Source organism: Corapipo altera, unplaced genomic scaffold, assembly GCF_003945725.1.
Source record: "Corapipo altera isolate COAL_440 unplaced genomic scaffold, ASM394572v1 73, whole genome shotgun sequence".
NCBI classification, from domain to species: Eukaryota; Metazoa; Chordata; class Aves; order Passeriformes; family Pipridae; genus Corapipo; species Corapipo altera.
This window is the reverse complement of record NW_020884957.1, coordinates 1,345,906-1,366,999: the sequence shown is the minus strand read 5'-3', so window position 1 is coordinate 1,366,999 and position 21,094 is coordinate 1,345,906. Positions and strand designations below refer to the sequence as shown.

Genomic DNA, 21,094 nt, shown 5'->3' with positions numbered 1-21,094 from the left:
GCTCTTCACAGCAAAGTGTGAGAGGACGCACAAAGTGGGCATAACCTGAAACAAGAGATGTTCAGGATGGAAAATGGAAAAAGCACTGGAACAAAGAAAATAAAATTATTTTTTTCACTGTCACAACAGTGAAGAACTGGAACAGGTTGCCAAGAGAGGCTGTCTCTTTCCATCCTTGGAGAGTTTCAAGACCACACTGGATAAAGCCTTATACAATGTGGTCTGATCTCACACCTGACTCTACTTGTAACAAAAGTTTGGAATACAGATCTCCTGAGGTCCCTCCAGCCTATGATCCTATCATCCTGTGTTGTACTGAAGGGCAAACATAGCCTGTCCTCCTAGCTCTGCTGGTGCAAATCTGTACTGTAGTCCGAAGGTACCAGTTGATATTGTGTCAGGAGGCAGAGGAAGAAACCATGAGAAAACGCTGTGTGCAGAGTGGCATGTGCTCCCCACCTGTATGCTTGCCTTTCCCTGTAGTCACTCCTACAATCCCACATGTAGAGGATTTGGACTATTTTTCTATTTTATGTATGAAAAACATTAAAGAAAATTTTGAAAAAATGTTTTGTAATCCACTAACAAGCCCTGTTAATTCCATAAATGTAAGATCCCGCTACTTGGAACTTGGAGTATACTTGTTGGTATTTGTTTCAAAAAGAGGAATTTATTAAAAACTACTATTATTTCTAAGACATCTTCCCCTCCCCCCAAGCCAGAAGGTAACAGTCAGCTTTGGCCCAAAGCACATTCAGTCAAATTCAGTTATACAGATCTCCCTTTTTTTCCCTAAAGTTGGCAGTAACCATATTAGTCTAAAAAACAAATTGTGACTTCATTGGTAGGAAATGTTAAATATCATAGAACATGAGGGCCACTATTATTCTTACTTGATAAAATAAGTTTTAATATATGAACATATCATCATTTTCCAGACTCATTCAGAAGCTCAGTGAAGTAACTGGGGTTTCCCATCCACTGCCAGCTGGTACTGATTCAGATTTAATGTGCAGTAGTGGAAGTAACACTGGTAGGTTTGAGTCTTATTTCAGTCATGACTATAGATAAGCTTGTATTAGAGAAGCAGTGGATATAGTTGTAAAGAAGATCAATTCCCAGGTATATGAAGTAGAAATGGATAATGAAAGACTGTAATGGTGAAGAGTTGTGTGAGAGTAAAAGGAAACTAAAATTGCTGGATGAGTGAGTGAATGTCATATCAGAATGCCTGGAAACAGCAGTGGAAGATGGAAAAGCTAAGATCACAAAGTAGCAGCACAAGATCTTTTCCAACACAAAAGTGGAGACTACTTAAGGGTTTAAATGGCTAACCAGGAAGATTAAGCACTTAAATACTTAAGAATAGTGTTGGATCAATGTTTTCATCTTCAAAATTAGGTTTACAAAAATTTATTTCATTAAGAGGTGTATTTGCAAATAGAAGAAACAAATCTTTTGATGTAACACACTAAGCAGAAAGCCATCTACAGCACAGTGGTGGTTTTAGTCTAGACCTTCCTTGGTGACCATTTTGTAACCAAGGAAGTGGCCATATACCCAGTATTGTCTATGAATTTTACATAAGCCAGGGTATAAAGAAGAAGGGAGGAGAGGCCTTTGCACTCTTTCCTTCCAGTGGTTCTGAAGGCGCAGGTTCCCTGCTGGTGGTTCTGCTGTGTGGGGGAGTGAGGCCTAGTGAGGCCTTGTAGACCAGGTCTCCGACCTGGGCCGGTTCACCCCTCCTTAGTCAACCTGGTGTAGCATGCAGTGTTTTACTACTCTCATACAGTTAAAAACATTATTGAGTCAAACAATTATATGTTATGTAACAATTAGGTAGTATTAATCTTACCTATTTTTCCATAACCCAAAAACTTCACAGGACAATTAATGGAGTGATAAAATATCTGTGCCTGGGATAGCAATATGTTTTCTCTTAGTTCATTCTGAGTTATCCTGTATTTAAACTCAAGAGTTTTTTAGTTATAAAAACAAGAAAAGTGAAAAAAAAAAGAAATTATCTGAACTTATTAGCCAGTGAAAAGTATGCTTGGATTTTGTATCAGACTATTAAAAGAGGCTTACTCTTAAATGATCTTTCTTTGGCGCATAGGTCCTCCCCAGTATCGGTAGAGTCATGGTGTATTAACAGGGAACATGAAGATACTACAAGATACTACAACCAAGAGAGTAAAACCCTAACAAGTAAGATTATATTGTTTTGGAGGGTGCTCTTGTCAGACCTGTTTGAACACTTTTGAAAAAAAGGAATTTTGACTTGGAAAGTGGGTCCTACATGCATGATTTGAAGTCTGAAAACCATGCCTAGGAATGAGAAGAGTACATTCAGTTTTAGTGAACTTCAGTCTACAGAATTTTATCACTGTCCTGTGACATATAAGTGAACTCCAATGTAACAGGACTTGCAAAAAAAAAAAAAGCAAGAGTAATTAGATATATTTTGTTTAGTGCCAGAATACACACTGATCATTTTCTGATGTTGTCCCTGACCTTGGTTTTGTTATGTTTTCTTCAGGTTTATAGCACTGGAATGAGACTGAGCTAGGAAGAGCTCAAAAGAAAATCCCTTTCATGTGAAATCATCAAAAAACAGTCGCTGAACTTGTGAACATGTAGGGCTTCAGGTACTCCAAGAGGGAACAAGGAGGGAATGAACACTGCAGAACTCCTGTCCTTTATCCCTTAGTTTAATTTAAATAATTTACTTATCACTCATGGAAATGCGATATTAAAACTAAAATGTTATCTCCTGGGCATAGAACCTTAAGGCATTTTACGGGTAACAAAAATTAGAACTAAACTTAGATTTTAGAAATACAAATGGCCAGTATTTTGGGGGGGGAAAAAAAAAAAAGAAGGAAAGGCCTTGTGGACATTACCGGAAGACATGACACTCTGTTTAGTTTTTGTTAAGGTTAATATAGTAGGTATGGACGGACCCAGTCCGTAAGAAGGTATGAACAAGTCTCTTTGCACAAATATGGTAAGCGGAAGGAAGACAGTTCACCTCAGCTGGATGGATACAGCATTTGCCAAAAGCTTAAGTACTCCTCTTTAAGTTACTTATGTCCCTTTGCTCTCCCTGTTTTTTAATACATGGCAAAGTTAGTTTTGCCTCTAATAGAGAAGGCTGAAACAGTTGACTTGTTCACCAGGAAGGAAAAGTAGCACACAGTTCTGACTGAGATGGATACAACGTGGTCCACAGTACAGTCTGTGCAGAAAATTATTTCAGGCTGAGATTTGAGTTTTCAGTTGCCTGCAGGTTCTTCAGTTAAGTGATCTGTCATTGTTTGAGACCCGCAGCAGGTGAGAGTGCGTTAGCAAGGTCATTAAGATTGTGCTCATCTTACTACTGTGCTCCTCCCACCCTCTTATACCAATTTGAAGGCCATCAATTGAAAGGACAATTTAATACTGAATGAGCGTTTTCCTAGAAAATATGTTTACTTCTGTAGAAGCATCCCAGGTGCAAAAACTAATTTTTAAAAGACAAATGACTCTGCAGGGAAGCGGAAGGACTGTGCAGGCCATGCCTTTCCCTTAAACCATTACAATGATTGACTCAAAGGGTTTGTTAGTTTAAAAGACTTTTAGCAGGAACTGGAGCACACTGTGTACTGTTTATGTTTTAAGAAAACAGGGACTGTGTTGATTTACAGCTCTCTGTGTTTCTCCTTTAAGCAAAAATACAGACTCCCGATGAGTCCATAGAGGGAAAAAAAAAAAAAGACAAAACCAAACTAACAAAAGAAACACAAAATAAATGAACCTCCAAAAAATTTGCAATTCTAGAATTAAACAACACTACAGTCAGGCAAGTAGCAGCATTCAGTTTCCTAGTTTCACCATCTGCTTTTTAACTTCACTCCCTAAGTGCAAAGCTAAAAATTTTAGAAGGGCAGGGGGTCACCATTACTTCAGATAATTGGTATTTTAAATATGTCAGAAATACCATGAGTGCTGGCAGGAAGCCATTAGCTGCAGACAAGGAAGCAAAATTTGTCTTCTCAGATTTATAGTGAAAAGTCTGTGCATTACACTAAACCCCTGCAAAGAAAGAGTTTTTAGAGAGAAATTCAGTTCCTCAAAGTTTCACATTTTCATCAGAATATTCCACTACCTTGTACATCTTAAATAGCTGCTTGTGCAAGAAAATTCATAACCAAGAGGAAGAGAGCTCATAGTACATGAACTCTGACTTCATACGTCTGAGAACAAACAAGTATGTAAATCTGCTTTTGAATGGCATTTGCATTGGGTTCGGTTTTGGGGGTTTTTTTAATTGTGTTAATCTTGTCATTCTCCCATTTGGCAGCACCAAATTTTTCTTGTGGTTCATGACCACAAAGGCCCTTCTTCAATTTTGTCTGATTGTTAAGGGACAATCTTAAAACCTTTAGCAACTATATCACAGAGTACAGTGACTAAGCCTCTGAAGTCGAATATGCCACACAAGACACTTTTACATAAACTACATAGAATTAAAAAGGAAGTAAAGCTAAGCCTTTCAACATGCAGAGTAGCCCAAGTGAGTCCAGGGGAGGAGAAAGGGTGTGTGCAAAGGTCCACACATAGGATATATGAGCAGGTCTTTGTTAACAAATATATTTCTTCATGTAGGCACTTCCGAGTGACATCTAGGATACCTTAACTGAAGGAAATAGGAATTCCTGTACCTATTTAGTCTGAAGGGAAAGTTCTGCACACATGAGACTCGTATCCTCTCTACCAAGTCACATGTATTTTGTTTTACTCTGGGAAGACCCCATCAAGTTCAGTTGAAGGGAGGGGGAGAATTTAGCAGCATGAACTTTTTAAAATTCAACATAGCGTCTAGTATTCATTTTTAATTTGCTACTTCTTTCATGAAAATGGTACTTACTGGGTAGAATTTCATTTACACCATATAATTAATCTGAATTAATATTGCTTGGATAGTTCTTAGAAATGTGATACTACTGTTGGCAGAGTTTCCCCTATTGTCTGCCATGTTCTCTAAAATTATGCCAAGCCACAAGCTAGGTCATCACTGCTTTTATAGACTCAAATAAAGCTATCTAGCAATAGTATGCTTTTGGCAATTTTAGAGTTCTATTTTAAAGCTGCTTTGCCTGGAGCTATCTAGTCTCAGGGGTTACAAAAGGAATCCTAGACGTTCCAGTATAGCATCCCAGACAAGGATATATCCTGACTTTTCAGTAATTGAGAATAGCCATAGGATTAGACCATCATTTGATACTGTGTTTGGATAAGACCCTCAATTTAGATGTTATTCATATCAGATGGTTTTTTTTAAAGTGAAGCATATTTAGGGTTTTAGTAGCTCAAGCCAGATGCCACGTCAAACTTTCTCCACACTATACATAGCCACCATCTGGCACAACTGCACCAGCACAACCCTGCAGGGTTCCAAGTGGCTGGTCCCTGTGACAGCAGTAGAGCTTAGCACAGTTCCAAGCAGGTGCAAATTAAACTGGAGCTGCAGCTCAGTCACTGCAAGACTAGTACTAGAGCAGATCACCGGTTGCCAGTATCTAATGTGTGACATTAAGGCTAGCATGAGATGAAGCTCAGATATTTGTGCTCTGATCATCTGCATTTGTCTAAATTATGGACTGAAGAGCTTTAAATGGGCTATCATCTTAAATGAGACTGCTTGGCCTGTTTTCTAACATTCAGAGTGCTGAGTCAGCTTACTCATGAGTGGGTTCTTGCCTGTAGGATCTCTAGAGAAAGTCTGGTGTGTATGAGAACTCTGCTACAAGAATCCAAATAAGGAGAGTAAACTTCATGCAGATGAAAATATTTCATGGTGAGAAACTTAATCAGTATTCATTGTGTTCACTTTTGGTCTCCCAGATTGATCCAGAGTGTATTGGTCGAACCTTTCAGATGAGGTGTTGATCCTTAAAATACTCAGACTTTCACCTTTTAGTGTAGTATTTAGACCACTATTAAACACATCCAGCGGCAGCTCTGGCATTAATTAGTGATAACAAATATTTTATGCAAAAATTAAGGATTAAATATATATGCAAAATATAAAATGGTCTACAGAATAACACTTGAACTGTCATTATATTTCTTTGCAGAAGCCATGATGGACTGCCCTTAAAAAAGTATACATAGATTATTTCTATTTCATACACAGCAGTAACTTCCAGCCAGGCCCCACAGAACAATGACTTAATTGGGCTATTAGGTAGACAACTCACATGACCATATTTACCATATTTTCTTACTCTGTTTGCAAGGATAACTAATTAGAAGCAGCTCATCCAAACATATTAGAAAAGAGCTGAACACGACACCTGCTGTGCATGGTTTGTGTGCTGCATACACAAACAGAGCAGAATTGCACAGTAGAGAAAGTCAGCACGTGGCTAATGAGTGACTGCATTCACAGAATTACAAGCTTTTGGCATTTCACATAGACTGAGGAAAGTGGAGGTTAACAGTTTTGAAATTATCTATTTTATACTAAAAGCCAAAACAGCAGCTTTCTTTTTGATTCTTGTTCTACTTTGCATTGTGGTATAAAACTGATACAAAGGAATAAGAGGGATATCCTTTGTAATATCCTTAGAGAAATATTTGTAAGGGGGCATCCTCATGGCTTCCAGGACAGAAAATGGTGTAACAATTCTGCAGGGTTATACGAAAGGTATGACCAGCCTAACAGCTAATACCTAGAAAAGAACGCATCAGAATACTCATGTTGTGATATGTTCCCAGAATACTTTTCCATCCCTTGGCAATTTTCACTTTTCATCCGTTGGCTTCCAGAGGAGATGTTGCAGGCTTTGTATATCGTGATCTTTGACGGATACTGTTCTGCGAATGTTTGATTGTTTTCGAATGCACGTACACTAGCAGCATCCACACCACCCCTTGGCAAGGGATTTTTTGCAATCACTTAACTTTACTTTGGATGAGGAGATATCTCCTTTTCCTCTTACTTGAAACCTCCCTACTTCTAATCTGGCATGAGGAACAATTCTTCTCTTGGGAGAACAGTCAAACAGTCAATACCTCCTCACAATTTCCAGGCCACTCACAATTTTGTAGGACTCAGTTGCTCTCTAGCTATCCCCTTTCCAAACTGAAGGGTCCTGGTCTTAGTGGGGAAGATCTTCCACACCCTGCTGGCTTTCACTAGACCTCTTCTATTTTTGTTGCATCGTTTTTAGGTTGAAGGAATAGAACTGCACACCACGTTTATAACAGGAGTGTGGCATGGAAGTATTCAGTGACATACTGATATAGTCTGCCTTTTACATCTTTGCTAGTAACTCTCAACACTATCCTTGCTTTCTGAGCAAGCTAGTGAGCTGATGTATCCACATGTTAATAAGAAAATTCTGATTTGTGAGATATATTAGTTTGTTCGAATCCATCAGTTAATATTTAAACTGGAAGTGCATATTTCCATGAACACCAGTTAAAATTGAATTTCAACTCTCATTTGAAATTCCAGTGACTCAATCCAGTAAGGACTACATGCAATTCATTCTTCCTATCCTCTACAAAACTGACATAATTTTAGGACTGTCTCACCTTGCTGCTTGTGCCCTTCTAATTTTTTTTATGACTGTTCTGAACAGCTGATCTCATCACATCAGCCTTACCACATTTCACCATAATGTGCTGCTGATGTCCCTCTCCACAGCTAAAAATAACCTTTTCCTCCTATTGTATATTAACTGTTTAATTATCTATGGAATTATCTTCCCTTGAATGCGAAGGCTGCCTCATTTCCTTGAGAGCTTTCTGGAAATCCAGAAAGACTAAATCAGACTGTACCTTTAAAAGTTCCAAGAGATTTATGAGATGTGACTTCCTTAACAAAAAACATTGATCCTCTGAAGTGTGTCATTTATCTACATGTGTACTAATTCTTCTACTGATTCTATAACGTAGCTCTGCAGCAACAGACGACTCACTGATCAAGTTTCCTGAATCTGCCCTGGAATTCCTTTTAGCAAAAGCATCAAGGAAGTTTACCCAGATAATTTTAACATGTTAGGAAAAATCCACATGCCAATCCAAACAAATCCAGATATTTATAGGTTTCTTGCTGAAAACCTGTAGGGGTTGTATGAGGAAAATCATACACTAGCTTGCAAAGTCTTCTGCATTGTCCTGCGTTAACTCACAGAAGTAGTATAAGCAGAAGGGGAGAAATAAGAAAAATCTAATAGAAAAGGGATAAAAGACTCTCAGAGGCCAATCTCAGGTTCAAGGGAGCCTGTCTTTATCTGTACATTAGATACATATATTCCTCCAGAACCAGTATTTTCTAAAAGGTTACGTCAGCTGGAGATGATAACTCCTATGTTATCTCATTTTGTCACTGTGAGAAAAAAAATTCATTAATGCTTGAGCCACGTGGGTATCCTGTGATGCCCTAAGAGGGGATGCAAGGCACCATAAAGCAGTAATTGACTGATAAAGCAGATACGTTTCATCTCATATTACAAATATAATACTAGAAAACAAAGTATTGAGGACATATTGTCAGAGGTCACAAGATCCCACTGCCCCTGATCAGGTGGTATTTCAGATGCTTCAGTACTCTGTGAATTGGGCATTGTGAACATTTGCAGAAATGTTGACCAAACACTGCAAGAACTTTTCTGGGAACTTTCTTTTGAAACAGAATTATTGTGTGTCTACACTTTTCTTAAAGCACAGTGACTTGGAGATTCTCCTTGTTACTTAAATATTTCAATTAGAATATTAGTTCTTGTCACTGACAACAGCTGGAAATGCTGCAACAGAAAATGACGCTTTATATTAGCTCAGACTCATCAGTGTAAACTCATAAAGTGTGATTACAATTTGAAAAGAGAGCATTTTGAAAAATGTGAAATTTGCATTCATTGGAATACTGCTGCAAGAAATGAATGTCAAGTGACTTTAGCACTGCAGGAGCAGTTGATCAGTGGGGCATTACCACAAAATTGTGGTGTGTAGCTAGTACATAACTAACTAACCTTTCAGTAGGGATTGCAGTGGGCAATGGAAGCTTTAATACTGGCAAGGTCTTTGCTGTACTCCTCTGATATGCTGGAAAAATTAATATCTGCCGTTGTTGTTCTGGGAATTAATATGGTCAGGGACAAACAGCCAAATATAAAAAAAATTCTAGGCAATCTAAATATACTACCTCATGTTACTGTTACCCACTGGCGACTTAAGCTCCACACTAAAACAAACCTGCGCATAATCATCTTACAAACTACAGAGCAAAAATGTCAGAAATTAGAAGAAAAATATTTCTTTAATAGTGGTAATTTTCTAAAGTATGGTTTAAAATCTTCCTCAAAGATCTGAGAGCATCTATGGACTTATTGCCAAAGAGAACTAGATGCTACACCCTCAGGGTTTACACTGCATGTATGCAAAAACTTCTCTTACTTTGTGTGTGGCCACAGATCGACTAATGCTGATAAAGCATCTCTTTGGACAAGCAAATGGAAAATAAATCCATCGGATTCTATTAATTTAAAAGACACGTCTTCCTGCTCAGTGCATCTGAGCCTCTGAGCCACAAAATGCTGCAGGCTGGGAAAGCACTTAGAAGACATGTCATTACATAATGGCCCCACTCTTGCATTCCCCTGTGTCTGTTGTGGGTTATTGGTCTTCCCTTAAACACGGGAACAAGTCCCCACAGAATACTAAATGAGAGTAGAGAAACACCAAAAGGGAGAGGTAGAGGCTGCAAGCTCAGGAAAAAGCACAAGTGACTCCACAGAAGATAAATGTAAAAGGGATGGAGTGAAGGATTAAAGACTCAAAAATGCAACTGGAGGAGGTGCTTAGCTGGGGTTTCCAACAGTGCCCATTGCTCCACAAAACGTATGAGGAAGCAGTGGATGCTGCCAGGATACTCTATGTGGACACATGACAGAACAAGGGAACAGAAATAGGATCCACAGTTCTTGAGGTCTCCTCTTGTCATGCTGCTTTTTTCCACTGCAGTGGGTGATCAGTTTAATCTGGACAAGGGGAGCATGAATAAGAACATCAGGCATTAAAATACGAGGGGGACAAGTGCAGCCAGAACCTCAGTAACAGAGCTGGATTCAAAGGAAAAACTATAGCCTAAGGGACTCAATATACTCCCCTTTGCCATGAATTGGACAGCACAGCTATGCCTATCACTTCACAGTTGAGTTTTCAACTCCTTTGATCTGTAGAAAAACATACATCAAACTTAGATCACATTCTAGCACCCAAAATCACAAATCTAATAATGGGAAATTTTGGGGTTTCAACCTTGAAAAAATTGTCCAAGATAATGTTCTGTACTATATAGTGGGTTTTTCAGTCACAGGAGACAGAAGGAAGATGTTCTGAAAGCTTGGTTACAGTGAATTAAAAAATGCAGAGGGTATATTGCTGGTGTGTAACATGTGACATTTAGGATATTTATGTTAGCTGTGAGACTATCTTAATGTTTCTGTGGTTGAACATCCTGTTAAAATTATTTAAATTAAAATTCTTCTTGTAATAGAACTTCTGTGTCTCTCAGGAATTGTAACAGTTGTTTCATTACTATTTGTAGAGCACATCTGGATATCTTCACCAAAAAAATTGAAATGGTAGGTACAATTTTATCCCAATTCTTTGCTATTGAGTGTGACTCTAACACCACAAGATCTAAATACCATTTACTATACTATAGAGCTTTCTCTTCCTTATTTGAAAGTGGCATTACTAACAAATTTTATTTTTAGAAACAAGACTGCATTTGTTTTACTTTTGTCTGTTTAGCTGCCTTCATTCTGACAGTATTTCCTTCCAAATACATCCCCTTTTTGGCAAGTATGTGTCTTCACTTACATGGCAATACTATTAGAAACAATAAAAAGTTGCAGCTTGGGAACTCTGCTGTATATAGATAAGATTTTAACTGTGCCTTTAGATGCAAATAATAGAATTAATTACTTCTTCAGCATACTAGTGAGAAATGCTTCGAACTGGTTGGATGAAGTTCAATCTTAATTTAGGTCACTAATGTTAATTTAACATCATCTTTCTGACAGGTTGGAAAGAACAGCTAAAATAATATTGCCTCCCAAAAATTTCCAAAGCAGTCATTTTCAGGAAATGACATACAATGGAGATGAATTAAAATTAAAATTGAGTCTGAGTAGCTGCAAACATTGCTAGTGTTGAGAGTTCAGAATCCAAACTTGGCATCACCTGTTACATTTGACCCTGAATGTATGAGCTGGGCTAAATGCATGCACCTGAGAACCACACCAGTTTGGAGATCAGCTCTCATATTTGTCCTCTTGCTCAGTCAGGACCTAGTGCCCGTTCCCTCTGCCTTCAACTTTGAATCCTGATGTACACGTTACAGCAGCTGTGGTGTGTCTCTGACTTGGAAGCCAGGCCCTTGTGGTCCTTGTATTCAAGGTGCAGAGGAACAGATGTGTGAGATGGGAGCTGCTACAGGCATTGGACCATATGATCACAGTCAGCTAGTGGCTCATATGAGCTCACTTTCCTTCTCTATGTGAATAAAGAGTGCTTTGTTCGCACTGCAGAATCAAAGACTACATGTGGACATTTCCCATGGTATAGTGGGACTGCAGAAACTTGGCAGGGGAAGTTAGCACCAAATATGCCGTGTGGCTCCGAGCAGCCTGTACACTGGTCTGCATCCCAGAACCATCTAGTATTGCAGACCAGGAAGAATAGTGAGATTTTTCTTTCAAAGCAGAAGACCATAGAAAGGAGCCCAGATCTACCTGTCTTCTCTGTGGGGACCTAATCAGCAGGGGAAAACAAACAAACAAAACCAAACCAACAAACAAAACACACAAAAAAAAAAAAAAAAACCACAAAAAACCCAAACAAACAAAAAAAAGCAAACAACACCTCCCCCCCAAAACCACAAACAAACAAACAAAAAAAAACCAAGAAAACACCAAACAACCAAACAAGAAAAATTGGAAAGGCGCCCAATACTGGAAAAGAGCCCAATGTCCCAAAACAGCCAGTCTTCCTTATTTGGGGTCTGCCAGTCCACAGCTCTCCTCTGCCTGCTGTGTTGTCCTGCCTTCACATCTAGCTCTTGTCTCCTGGGCTCACCTCCATATCTCTTTGCTAAGAGCAGGGAATTAAAATCTCTTTTACTGGCACGTGCTGCTGTTGCCAAGGGAGAGCAGCCTTTTTCAAACACTGTCCCTTTGCTCTGTGCAAACACAGTGCTTAATTGATTTTGCAAACAGCACAGTCTGCTTTTCCGAGGGTTATAGTAAACTATGATGTTTGCACTTTACACTAAAACTTAGTGGGGAAAAAAAAAAAAATCATTATTCGCAGACCTTGAAGAGTTTCCACACTGCATGGCAAGAGCTGCCTGTGTTGACAGGAGTGAGCATTGCCAACTGCGTGTGCTGAAAGATTAGGAGTTGTCCCACACCGAGGAACAAGGAGCACTTCTCTTCCCAAGGATGAACTTATGTGTTAGTAAGTAGCAGCTTCAGTTAAAAGAAAACATATTACAGAACTATGTGACTGTAACCGGGAGTAGAGACTGTTACCAATCATTCCTAAACGCAAAAACATTTCAGTGTTTGATATGAGCTGCCACATGTGGTGGGACAAGACTACATGAAATCATGGACTCATATTTTAAGGCAGAAGTGTGCAGAATTTTTTAAGCTGACCAAATTTTTATAGCCATCCTTTGACAGAGGCTTTAGAGACTGACTTTTTGAAGATAGAGAGACTATCAGTTATTTTTCACTTCAGAAATTAAAGGTAGGGTACACATCAGTTTTGAACACAGAACCCAAACCCCTAGTTTATTTTCTGCTCCACAGCTCCAAGTGCAGTTGCATTTCGCTGCTGAATTCCATATGACAGCATGATGCCTGCACCCAAATTGGGACCCTCTGAGAAGAAGTACTTATTACTAGCCTTCAAATGAGCAATTAATAGAAAGCTTTTGTTGCACAGAGCTTGCATGGACTATCTTAAACAAGAAAATTCAAAGTTTATAAACTTCGAGAAGGATTAAAGAATCTCTACACATATTTTGTTCCTTTTTAGCAAATGTCTTGATACTTTTTATTGCAGATAGGTATTTTGGTTTTTCCTCTGGATTATTTAATTAAATCTGAATGAACAGAGAGGGATGGCTGATAGCAAGTTGTCAGTAATAGAAGGCATGGAAGGAATGACATAATTTGTTTTCCCCTTGATGAAAGCTTTAACATGTGACTGGAGTTTAAGGGCACATGAGACATTAGTGTTTACATTACTTTCTTTTCTTTCTATCTTTGTCCCTAGCTGGGAATATTAACTAATGACGCACAAAAGTGAAAACAATCTTGGTTTGCAGAAGACCTGTCCTTGCCCCTCATAATATGTCTTCTTCTTTATATGCTTCTCGTCTATTTACGAAGTACAGAGTTTTAGGAAAAAAGGCAGATCTTTGTCCAGAAGGTTTTTAGTGGTGCCAGGTTCCCCATCCTTTCCTCTTTGATATGAATCTATATCTCTTTGTATATTAGTTTAGAGTCAACAGGATACTGCATCCTAAGGGTGACTTCCTTTGTTTTTCTGAAGGAGCCATGATTGCCACATCTCAGTAAACTGCTGCAACCAGTTCCTAATATTTACCCTTCTTTAATAATAAACTCAATATCACATATGGTGTCTTTTTAACTTTTTAAGTTGATATAGTCATTGAACTTAACAGTGAGTGGCAAAAATGGAAAATCAACATTGGTGACACAAGGAAGTTGTTCTTTCAAGCACTGAGCACACTCTGTTCCTGGCTCTTGGAGGTCCCATCACAAATACTCCTGTATTGCAGTGATAGATCCCTACTCCCCTTAACTTTGTGTCTTCACATACATGAAAAAAACCACATTATATAGCATTTTCTTAGAATATATGTATAGAGAACCATTTCTTGGTAAATATTCTTAATAGGACCATAATTATATTCCCCAAAGTTTAAGGCCAAAATCAATGATTATTAATATAAAGATACAAATAGAAGAATTTTATTTATTGATTTCATTCTGCTCCATAATGTTGTACCATGGTAACTCAACCTATTTTATAGTGCCTTTTTACTGGGGATGTAGTAATTCCATGATAGTCAGTGTGTGACAATTACTGGAAACTAATTGAAATTCCATCAAATTAACTACTGTAGGTGTATTTTGTTTACGTGAAGAAGTAAGAGTTTGATGTCATGCCTGTGACTGAAATCTCAGTCATAACTCTTATGACAAGCAGTCACTAATTAAGCATTTGAGATGGGCAGAAGTTCCTACTAGCGCAGGGAGGTGGCGTCTGCTGTATACCCTGCAAGTGCACAGGTGGGTTTGGCTGGGTGGGCCAGATCTGGTTAGCAGAAATATTACTAAGTTTTAAAATCGGGCACATTGCTATACATGTTTGAAAGAGGGCACAAATAAACTGTTTGCTGTGCCCAACTAGGGTTAAAACCTGTAGGATGAGTGAGTATAGGTCAGCTTATAAAAGGATGGAGGAAGAGCCAAAGCAATGATTCCCCTGCTACTTGGCACAGCTAAGTAATAATAGTTCCGTCACAGTTCATATGGTACCTTCACAGAGGATTTTCTTCTTCCATTCCTAAATCCCAAACAGGAGTAATGCCACGAAGAACTTCCTGCATCCCACAGCTGCAGGAATGAATTGTTGAAGAGTCACTATTGAACATGACTGAAGAGCAGCATACAACATAAAGCTTAGCAAGAGAGATAGTCACTCAGAAGCTTAAGAGAAGAGCTCAACTTTACCAGGGTGCCCAGAGGCAGCAGTTTTACCGACTGAGTATTTGGGTGTTGCTGGATTTCATTGCTACTCTTTGCCTAGTAAGGTTGTGTTCCCGTTCAGGTCTGATCAAATGCCCAGCTGGACTAATATATCTTCCCAAGGAGCTGACTGGCTGAGAGCTGGTGACTGAGGGCTCAGTAGGAACATCCAAAACCAGATCTGGTTCCTATTACTCCCATGCAGCACAGGGTGACATGGTATGTCCTCTTTTTCCTCTGGAGTGTAGGTAAAGACCATCTAATTTATTTTTTAGTTTATTTTGCTACACAAAATCACAGAATATGCTGAGTTGGAAGAGACCCACAAGGATCATTGAGTCCAATGCCTGGACCTGCACAGGACATCTCAAGAAGCATACCATGTGCCTGAGAGCATTGTCCAAATGCTTCCTGGACCCAGACAGGCTTGCTGCTGTAACCACTTCCCCAGGCAGCCTGTTCCAGTGCTCAACCACGCTCTGAGTGAAGAATCTTTTCCTAATATCCAACCTAAACCTCTCCTGACTCAGCTTCATGCTGTTTCCTTGAGTCCTGTCACTGGTCATGAGAATGAAGAGATCGGTACCTGCCCCTCCTCTTCCCCTCATGAGGATATCGAAGATACAATGAGGTCTCCCCTCAGTTTGTTCTTCTCCAGGCTTAATGAACCCAAGCGACCTCAGCTGCTCCTTGTATGGCTTCCCCCTCCTAACCCTTCACCATCTTCACAGTCCTCCTTTGGACGCTCTCTAGTAGTTTCTTGTCTTTCTTATATTGCAGTGACCAAAACTGCATACAATATTCAAGGTGAGGCCACACTAGTGCAGAGCAGAGCAGGACAATCCCCTCCCTTGACCGGCTGGTGATGTTTTGCCTGATGCCCCCCAGGACATGGTTGCCCCTCCTGGCTGCTAGGGCACTGCTGACTCATATTCAACTTGCTATCAACAAAGACCCTGAGATCCTTTTCCACCTTGCTGCTCTCCACCATCTCATTCCCCAGTCTATACACACAACCAGGGTTGCCCCACCCCAGGTGCAGAATCCAGCACTTTCCCTTGTTGAACATCATATGGTTGGTGATTACACATCTCTCTAATTTGTTGAGGTCTCTATGGAGGGCTTCTCTCCCCTTGAGGGAGTTGACAGCTCCTCTCAATTTAGTGTTATTGGCAAACTTACTTAATATTCCTTCGAGTCCTGCGTCCAAGTTATTAACTAAGATATTGGAAAGAACTGGTGCAAGTATGGAGCCTTGTGGAACCCCACTAATGACCAGTCACCAGCCTGATGTTACCCCATTCACTTGCATAACTCTTGTGCGTCACCTGTGAGCCAGTTGCTCATCCATCTCATAACATGTTAATCCAGCTGTGTGCTGGACATTTTGTCCAGAAAGATACTGCGTAAGATAGTATGGAAAGCTTTGCGGAATTCCAAAAAAGATTATATCAACTGGCTTCCCTTGATCGACTAGGGGGGGTCATAGAAGAAAATCAGGTTTGACAAGCAGGACTTTCCCCTCATGAAACCATACTGACTGTGGCCAATGATTGCTGCATCCTCCAGGTGTTTTTCAATACCTCCCAGAATAATCTTTTCCATGATTTACAGGGCACTGAAGTGAGACTGACAGGCCTGTAGTTTCCTGGGTCCTCCTTCCCACCCTTCTTGAAAATCAGGACAATGTCCACCAGCTTCCAGTCAGCTGGGACCTCTCCAGATTCTCCAAACCGCTCAAAAATCATCAAGAGATGTTTTGTGATGACATCAGGTAGCTCTTTGAGGATCTAGGATGAATCCCATCAGGCCCCATAGATTTGTAGGGATCCAGCTGGAGCAGCAGATCCCATACAAGTTAAGGGTCAACTGGGAGTTGACCATTCTCGCAATCATGGTCCTTCAGCTCAGGGCACTGAGACCCTCTCGGTCCATCATCCACGTTGAAGACAGAGGCAAAGAAAGAGTTAAACACCTCTGCTTTTTCTATGTCCCTGTTTGTGAAGTGACCATCCTCATCCTGTAATGGGTCAATGATATTTCTATACTGCCTATTTCCATTAATATATTTGAAAAAACTTTTTTCATTGTTTCCCACATTTCTGGCCAGCTTCAACTTCAGTTCAGCAGTGGCCTCCATATTATTAATCATCAATAATCCGCTTTTCTGCTGCTATAGCACATGGATAATTAAGGGAAAATAGCCCCAAGAGATGCAAATATCTAACAAAGATGACCAGGGAATTCTTTAAATTAAAAATATGAAATACTCACTTTTTAAGTTGAGCAAAATGCTTTCTTCAATTTGAAATCATTCTTTTGGAGGAATTCTTCAACTTCCTGTCAAAATGTTGTCCCTGAGCAGTCAAATGAGAAATCCACTTCTCAGAGCAAGATTAGGTAGCTGAAACACAGCTGCACCCCTGTGATGATAAACCAAAGTGTCTTGTCTTGTCTTTCCTCTACCTTGTGAAGTGTTAAGAGTACAAATTAGGAATTCTTCTGAAATATTGAGGAGAGTGATTAAACTGTTGGTGAATTGCCCATGTACCTGAACAGTAAGCAAGCAAAGGAGAACAGATGCTAAAATACCTATAGATGGCTCTGGTTTTTTTTTTTTCTTATTTAGCTTCTGTGTACTTACATTTTGGTCTGACTGCACCAGCATGCACATGAAATGAGTTACTACCCACTGTAATGGAAGCTAAGTGGAATACTAAACACCTGTTTTCATCACTGCTCATCCATACAGAGAGGAGATAAATATTATCCTAGAGAATGAAATAAAGTAATAAAGCAGAGCAAATCCCTGGAGCACAGCTTCACTCGTCGCATAATAAATAACAGCATGGTTACAAACGATCCTGATCTTCCAGGTGTTAAGACTCTGCTTGACATTGTGGCTATAAGAAAACAGATTTTGAATGCACCAAAATGAACAAAATGAGATTGAGAAATGTATCTCTTCTCTTTTCGTTAGCCAGTTCCCCATGTGGTCTGCTGCTTCTAAGTCAGGAGAGATCCCCTACCCTTTCCTTGCTAATTCAGCTGCTGCAGGGAAGCCCCCAGAGTTGTCCTGTAACCTGTCCCTCCTGTGTGCTGCTCCAGAACATGCAAGAGCACAGGGCAAGGAGCCAGAGGCCCACAACAGCTCCTGTGGCATAGGTTCTCCAAGCAATCCTTACCTCACCAAGTTCAGCAATTTTAGTTCCTTTGTACTATTTTATCCCTCATCCACAGCATAAGGAATGTTTGTGATTTTTTGTGATGAACAAGACTGGCTTTAAAGGAGGTGAACTGGCTTCACTGATGACCCTGAGATAGCTCAGTTGGTTATAGTACAGCGCTAATAAAGCCAAGATTGTGGGTTCAATCCCCATTCATTCATTTAAGAGTTTGACTTGATGATCCTTGTGAGTCCCTTCCAACTCAGAATACTCTGATTCTGTGACATCAAATAGGTGAGACTTAGTTTATCTTAATACACACTGTGAGAATTGCTACTAACCATAAATGCAATAATGGAGATAAAAGAATGGATAAACTGTTTAGTCTGAGAAAATGCGTGAGCTGGGGATTTCCAAGGTCTCTGAGGATGCAAATGTTTGGAAAAAAATTGACAAATAACTTGAGTTCAAAGGTACAGTAACTTCTGGTGAACAGGATGACTCCTTACTGAGCCTCAGGGGAGGCAGGGCTGTCTCCCTTGGTACATCCCTGGGAGATGTGCTGCACACAGTACCTGCACTGCTGATGGACCTGCTTAAATGGAGTGAAAAGGTGATGTTGAGATCGAGTTCAAAACAAAACAAAAAAAAAGCAGTGAAATATTGTGTTGGTCCTCACATTCAGGGTGACTCAGGTGTTGGACCTGAAGTTCAGGGAGTAGCATAATAATTTTGTTTTTCAGCCCACACTTGGTTAGAAAGAAAAATAGAAAAGTGAGTTTTATCTTCACTGGGAATTTCTACATCATGTTTGTTCTGTTACCTGGTCTTGTTCAGTGGAATGGGAGACATCTGATTTTCATGTGCTTATCTGGGTGGAAGTGAGATCATCCCACAACGTCTGATACCTTTATAAACATGTTGGGAATGTGTGATCCAGCCATACCATTCCTCTAAGAGGGTAATACAAATTTCATAGGCATGGACAGAGCCAAATGAGGGAAGGAATATTTCTTAGTCACGCTTGTGTGGAAAGAAAGTCATAGAAGTTTCAGACAAGCAGAATTTCTCTAGTTACTTTACCAAAAGAGTAAACTGGGCCTGAGATGGAATTTGATGTCATTGTATGTGGAAACTGGAGAGTTCAAGCAGGTAATAAATTGAATGTTTTGAGTACCTAGTGTAGTTCTGGCAAGGAAGAAAAACAGTGACATATTTTTCACGACCATTTTGTGTTGAATAAATCCTAGTGGATTCTGTTTTGTCCCTCAGTTTCTTTGGGTAATTGGCCTGGGCAAGGAATAGTCAATGCCCCTTAACTGACTGTAAGCATGAAATTTGCACTGGTGAATGCTGGGAAATGTTTGGAGACATACACTCCAGAACCGAATAGCTTTAAAGTTACACTGGGAAAGCCAGGCTTCTACTGTAGATTCGTTAATGAAGATTGATGTATAGAAACATGAACAGATTCCAAAGCCTTTAGTGAAAGAGAAGATTTTGGTTACTGGTCTCAAAAGCTCAGACTTATGAAAGATATCCTTAGGCAGAATCAGCTCCAGTGCTATGGCCCCAAAGGCACTACCAATCCCAAATGTCCCTGCACAGCCTCTCCTGTGGCTACCACCACATTGCCCATAGCTCAGGACCCCATTTCAGCCCTTCCTGAGGCACCCAGTCCTGGTTTGATCTGTGCTGGAGGAGTCTTGGTCTCCAACCTTGCTTCATGTATGGACCTCAGACCTACACTGCAGCCTCATCTCCACCCTTGTCTCTGTCTTTGCCCTTTTTTGCTCCAGACTGCACCCTCCGGATGGACCCTGAGCTTGGTTTATCGGTTGCTTTGCTTGGGACTGCCAATGGACCCTAATGTGTTCAGACCCTGTGAGACAGCACCCATCAGTAAAGGCACCAAGGAGGATTCCAGCTTCTTTTCCCTCGTGGAGCAGCCCCACCCTTGCTGCTTCCTGACATTCTTAGATCATGTCTGGAGGTTAAACAGCTCCAGGCTGGTATAGAACAGTCTTTCAGCAATGTAAAATAACAGTAAGATGTACAAGGGAGCCTCACAGCACTAAGACCTTTTTGCTTAACAGAAAAATATCTACTTTTTAAAAGGACTGTGTTGTGTACTTTCATAAACAAATTCCTCATCTGAAGATTTTTTCTATGTCTTTCATTCCTAGTTATTTATTCCTGACTATGGGATTTTCATGCAATAGTAATGTCCTAGAGTTTGTGCATGTCACCCTTCCACAAAAAAAGTCATGCTAGATTAATCTGTCTCTGCTCAACCCATACTTGACACTTCCTCCTATCACTGGGCAAAGCAAGTAGATGAGGTGTTGGCGTGTGCAGTTCAGATGCTTTATTCCATTTTTTCCCGTCTCTTGAAACTCATCATTAAAATTCTAGGGTATGACTTTTTAACAGAATAAATTATTTCTATTGAATTTTCAGGCAATGGTGAGGGAGACACATTAATAATTCAAATATTTCTGCTGTTTTCAGAGTTTCAGAAACCAGGTATGTTGTTTGGTATTTTCCAAAAGGTCAAAGGCATGTAGCTACTGCCAGTGAAAGATTTCATATTTGAGTGTTATGACTGCACTTTACAGGAAGTGAGCAATAAAAACCTGACAGTCAATGCATATTTAGAAAGTTTGATTCACCTTACCTGGCTCTCCTGGAGATTATTAGTTCAGCTATATCTACTAATCATGTGGCCATGGGATTTTTTCTCTGAACTGTGGTACAGCTCAGGGTGAAGAGCAGCCTCAGGTTGACCATTAGCAGTGTTTTCCAAGGACTTCTGCTACAAGAAAAAACATTCCAATGCATTTTCAGAGTAACCCTAAGGATAAGTGGATTGGCTTTTCTTGTAGGATGGCAGCGTAGAGAAGAACCAGTGTACTGTTGGTCTCCTGCTCTTTGTCCTTCAAGCTTATCTAGTGTTTGTAACCACCCAAAAGACAGCCAATTAGCTAAAAATCAGTTCTTTTATGGAGACGCAGAAGATTAATTTGAAAAAAAAATAAAATTGAATGATTTCTTGCAATCTGGAACTAACCTTTTCTTCATAGT

At 39.8% G+C, this 21,094-nt stretch overlaps 1 long non-coding RNA gene across 2 annotated transcripts; it reads left to right on the top strand.

The window, feature by feature from the left end:
- The first annotated feature begins 939 nt into the window (after nucleotides 1–939).
- Nucleotides 940–20,012, top strand: LOC113956844. Of its 2 annotated transcripts, none has more exons than XR_003530974.1 (4): nucleotides 940–1,033; nucleotides 2,540–2,648; nucleotides 10,601–10,637; nucleotides 19,810–20,012. It is a non-coding gene; the product is annotated as an uncharacterized LOC113956844 (long non-coding RNA). The 2 variants fall into 2 exon arrangements; XR_003530973.1 differs by lacking the exon at nucleotides 940–1,033 and adding an exon at nucleotides 2,047–2,208.
- Nucleotides 20,013–21,094: the final 1,082 nt, after the last annotated feature.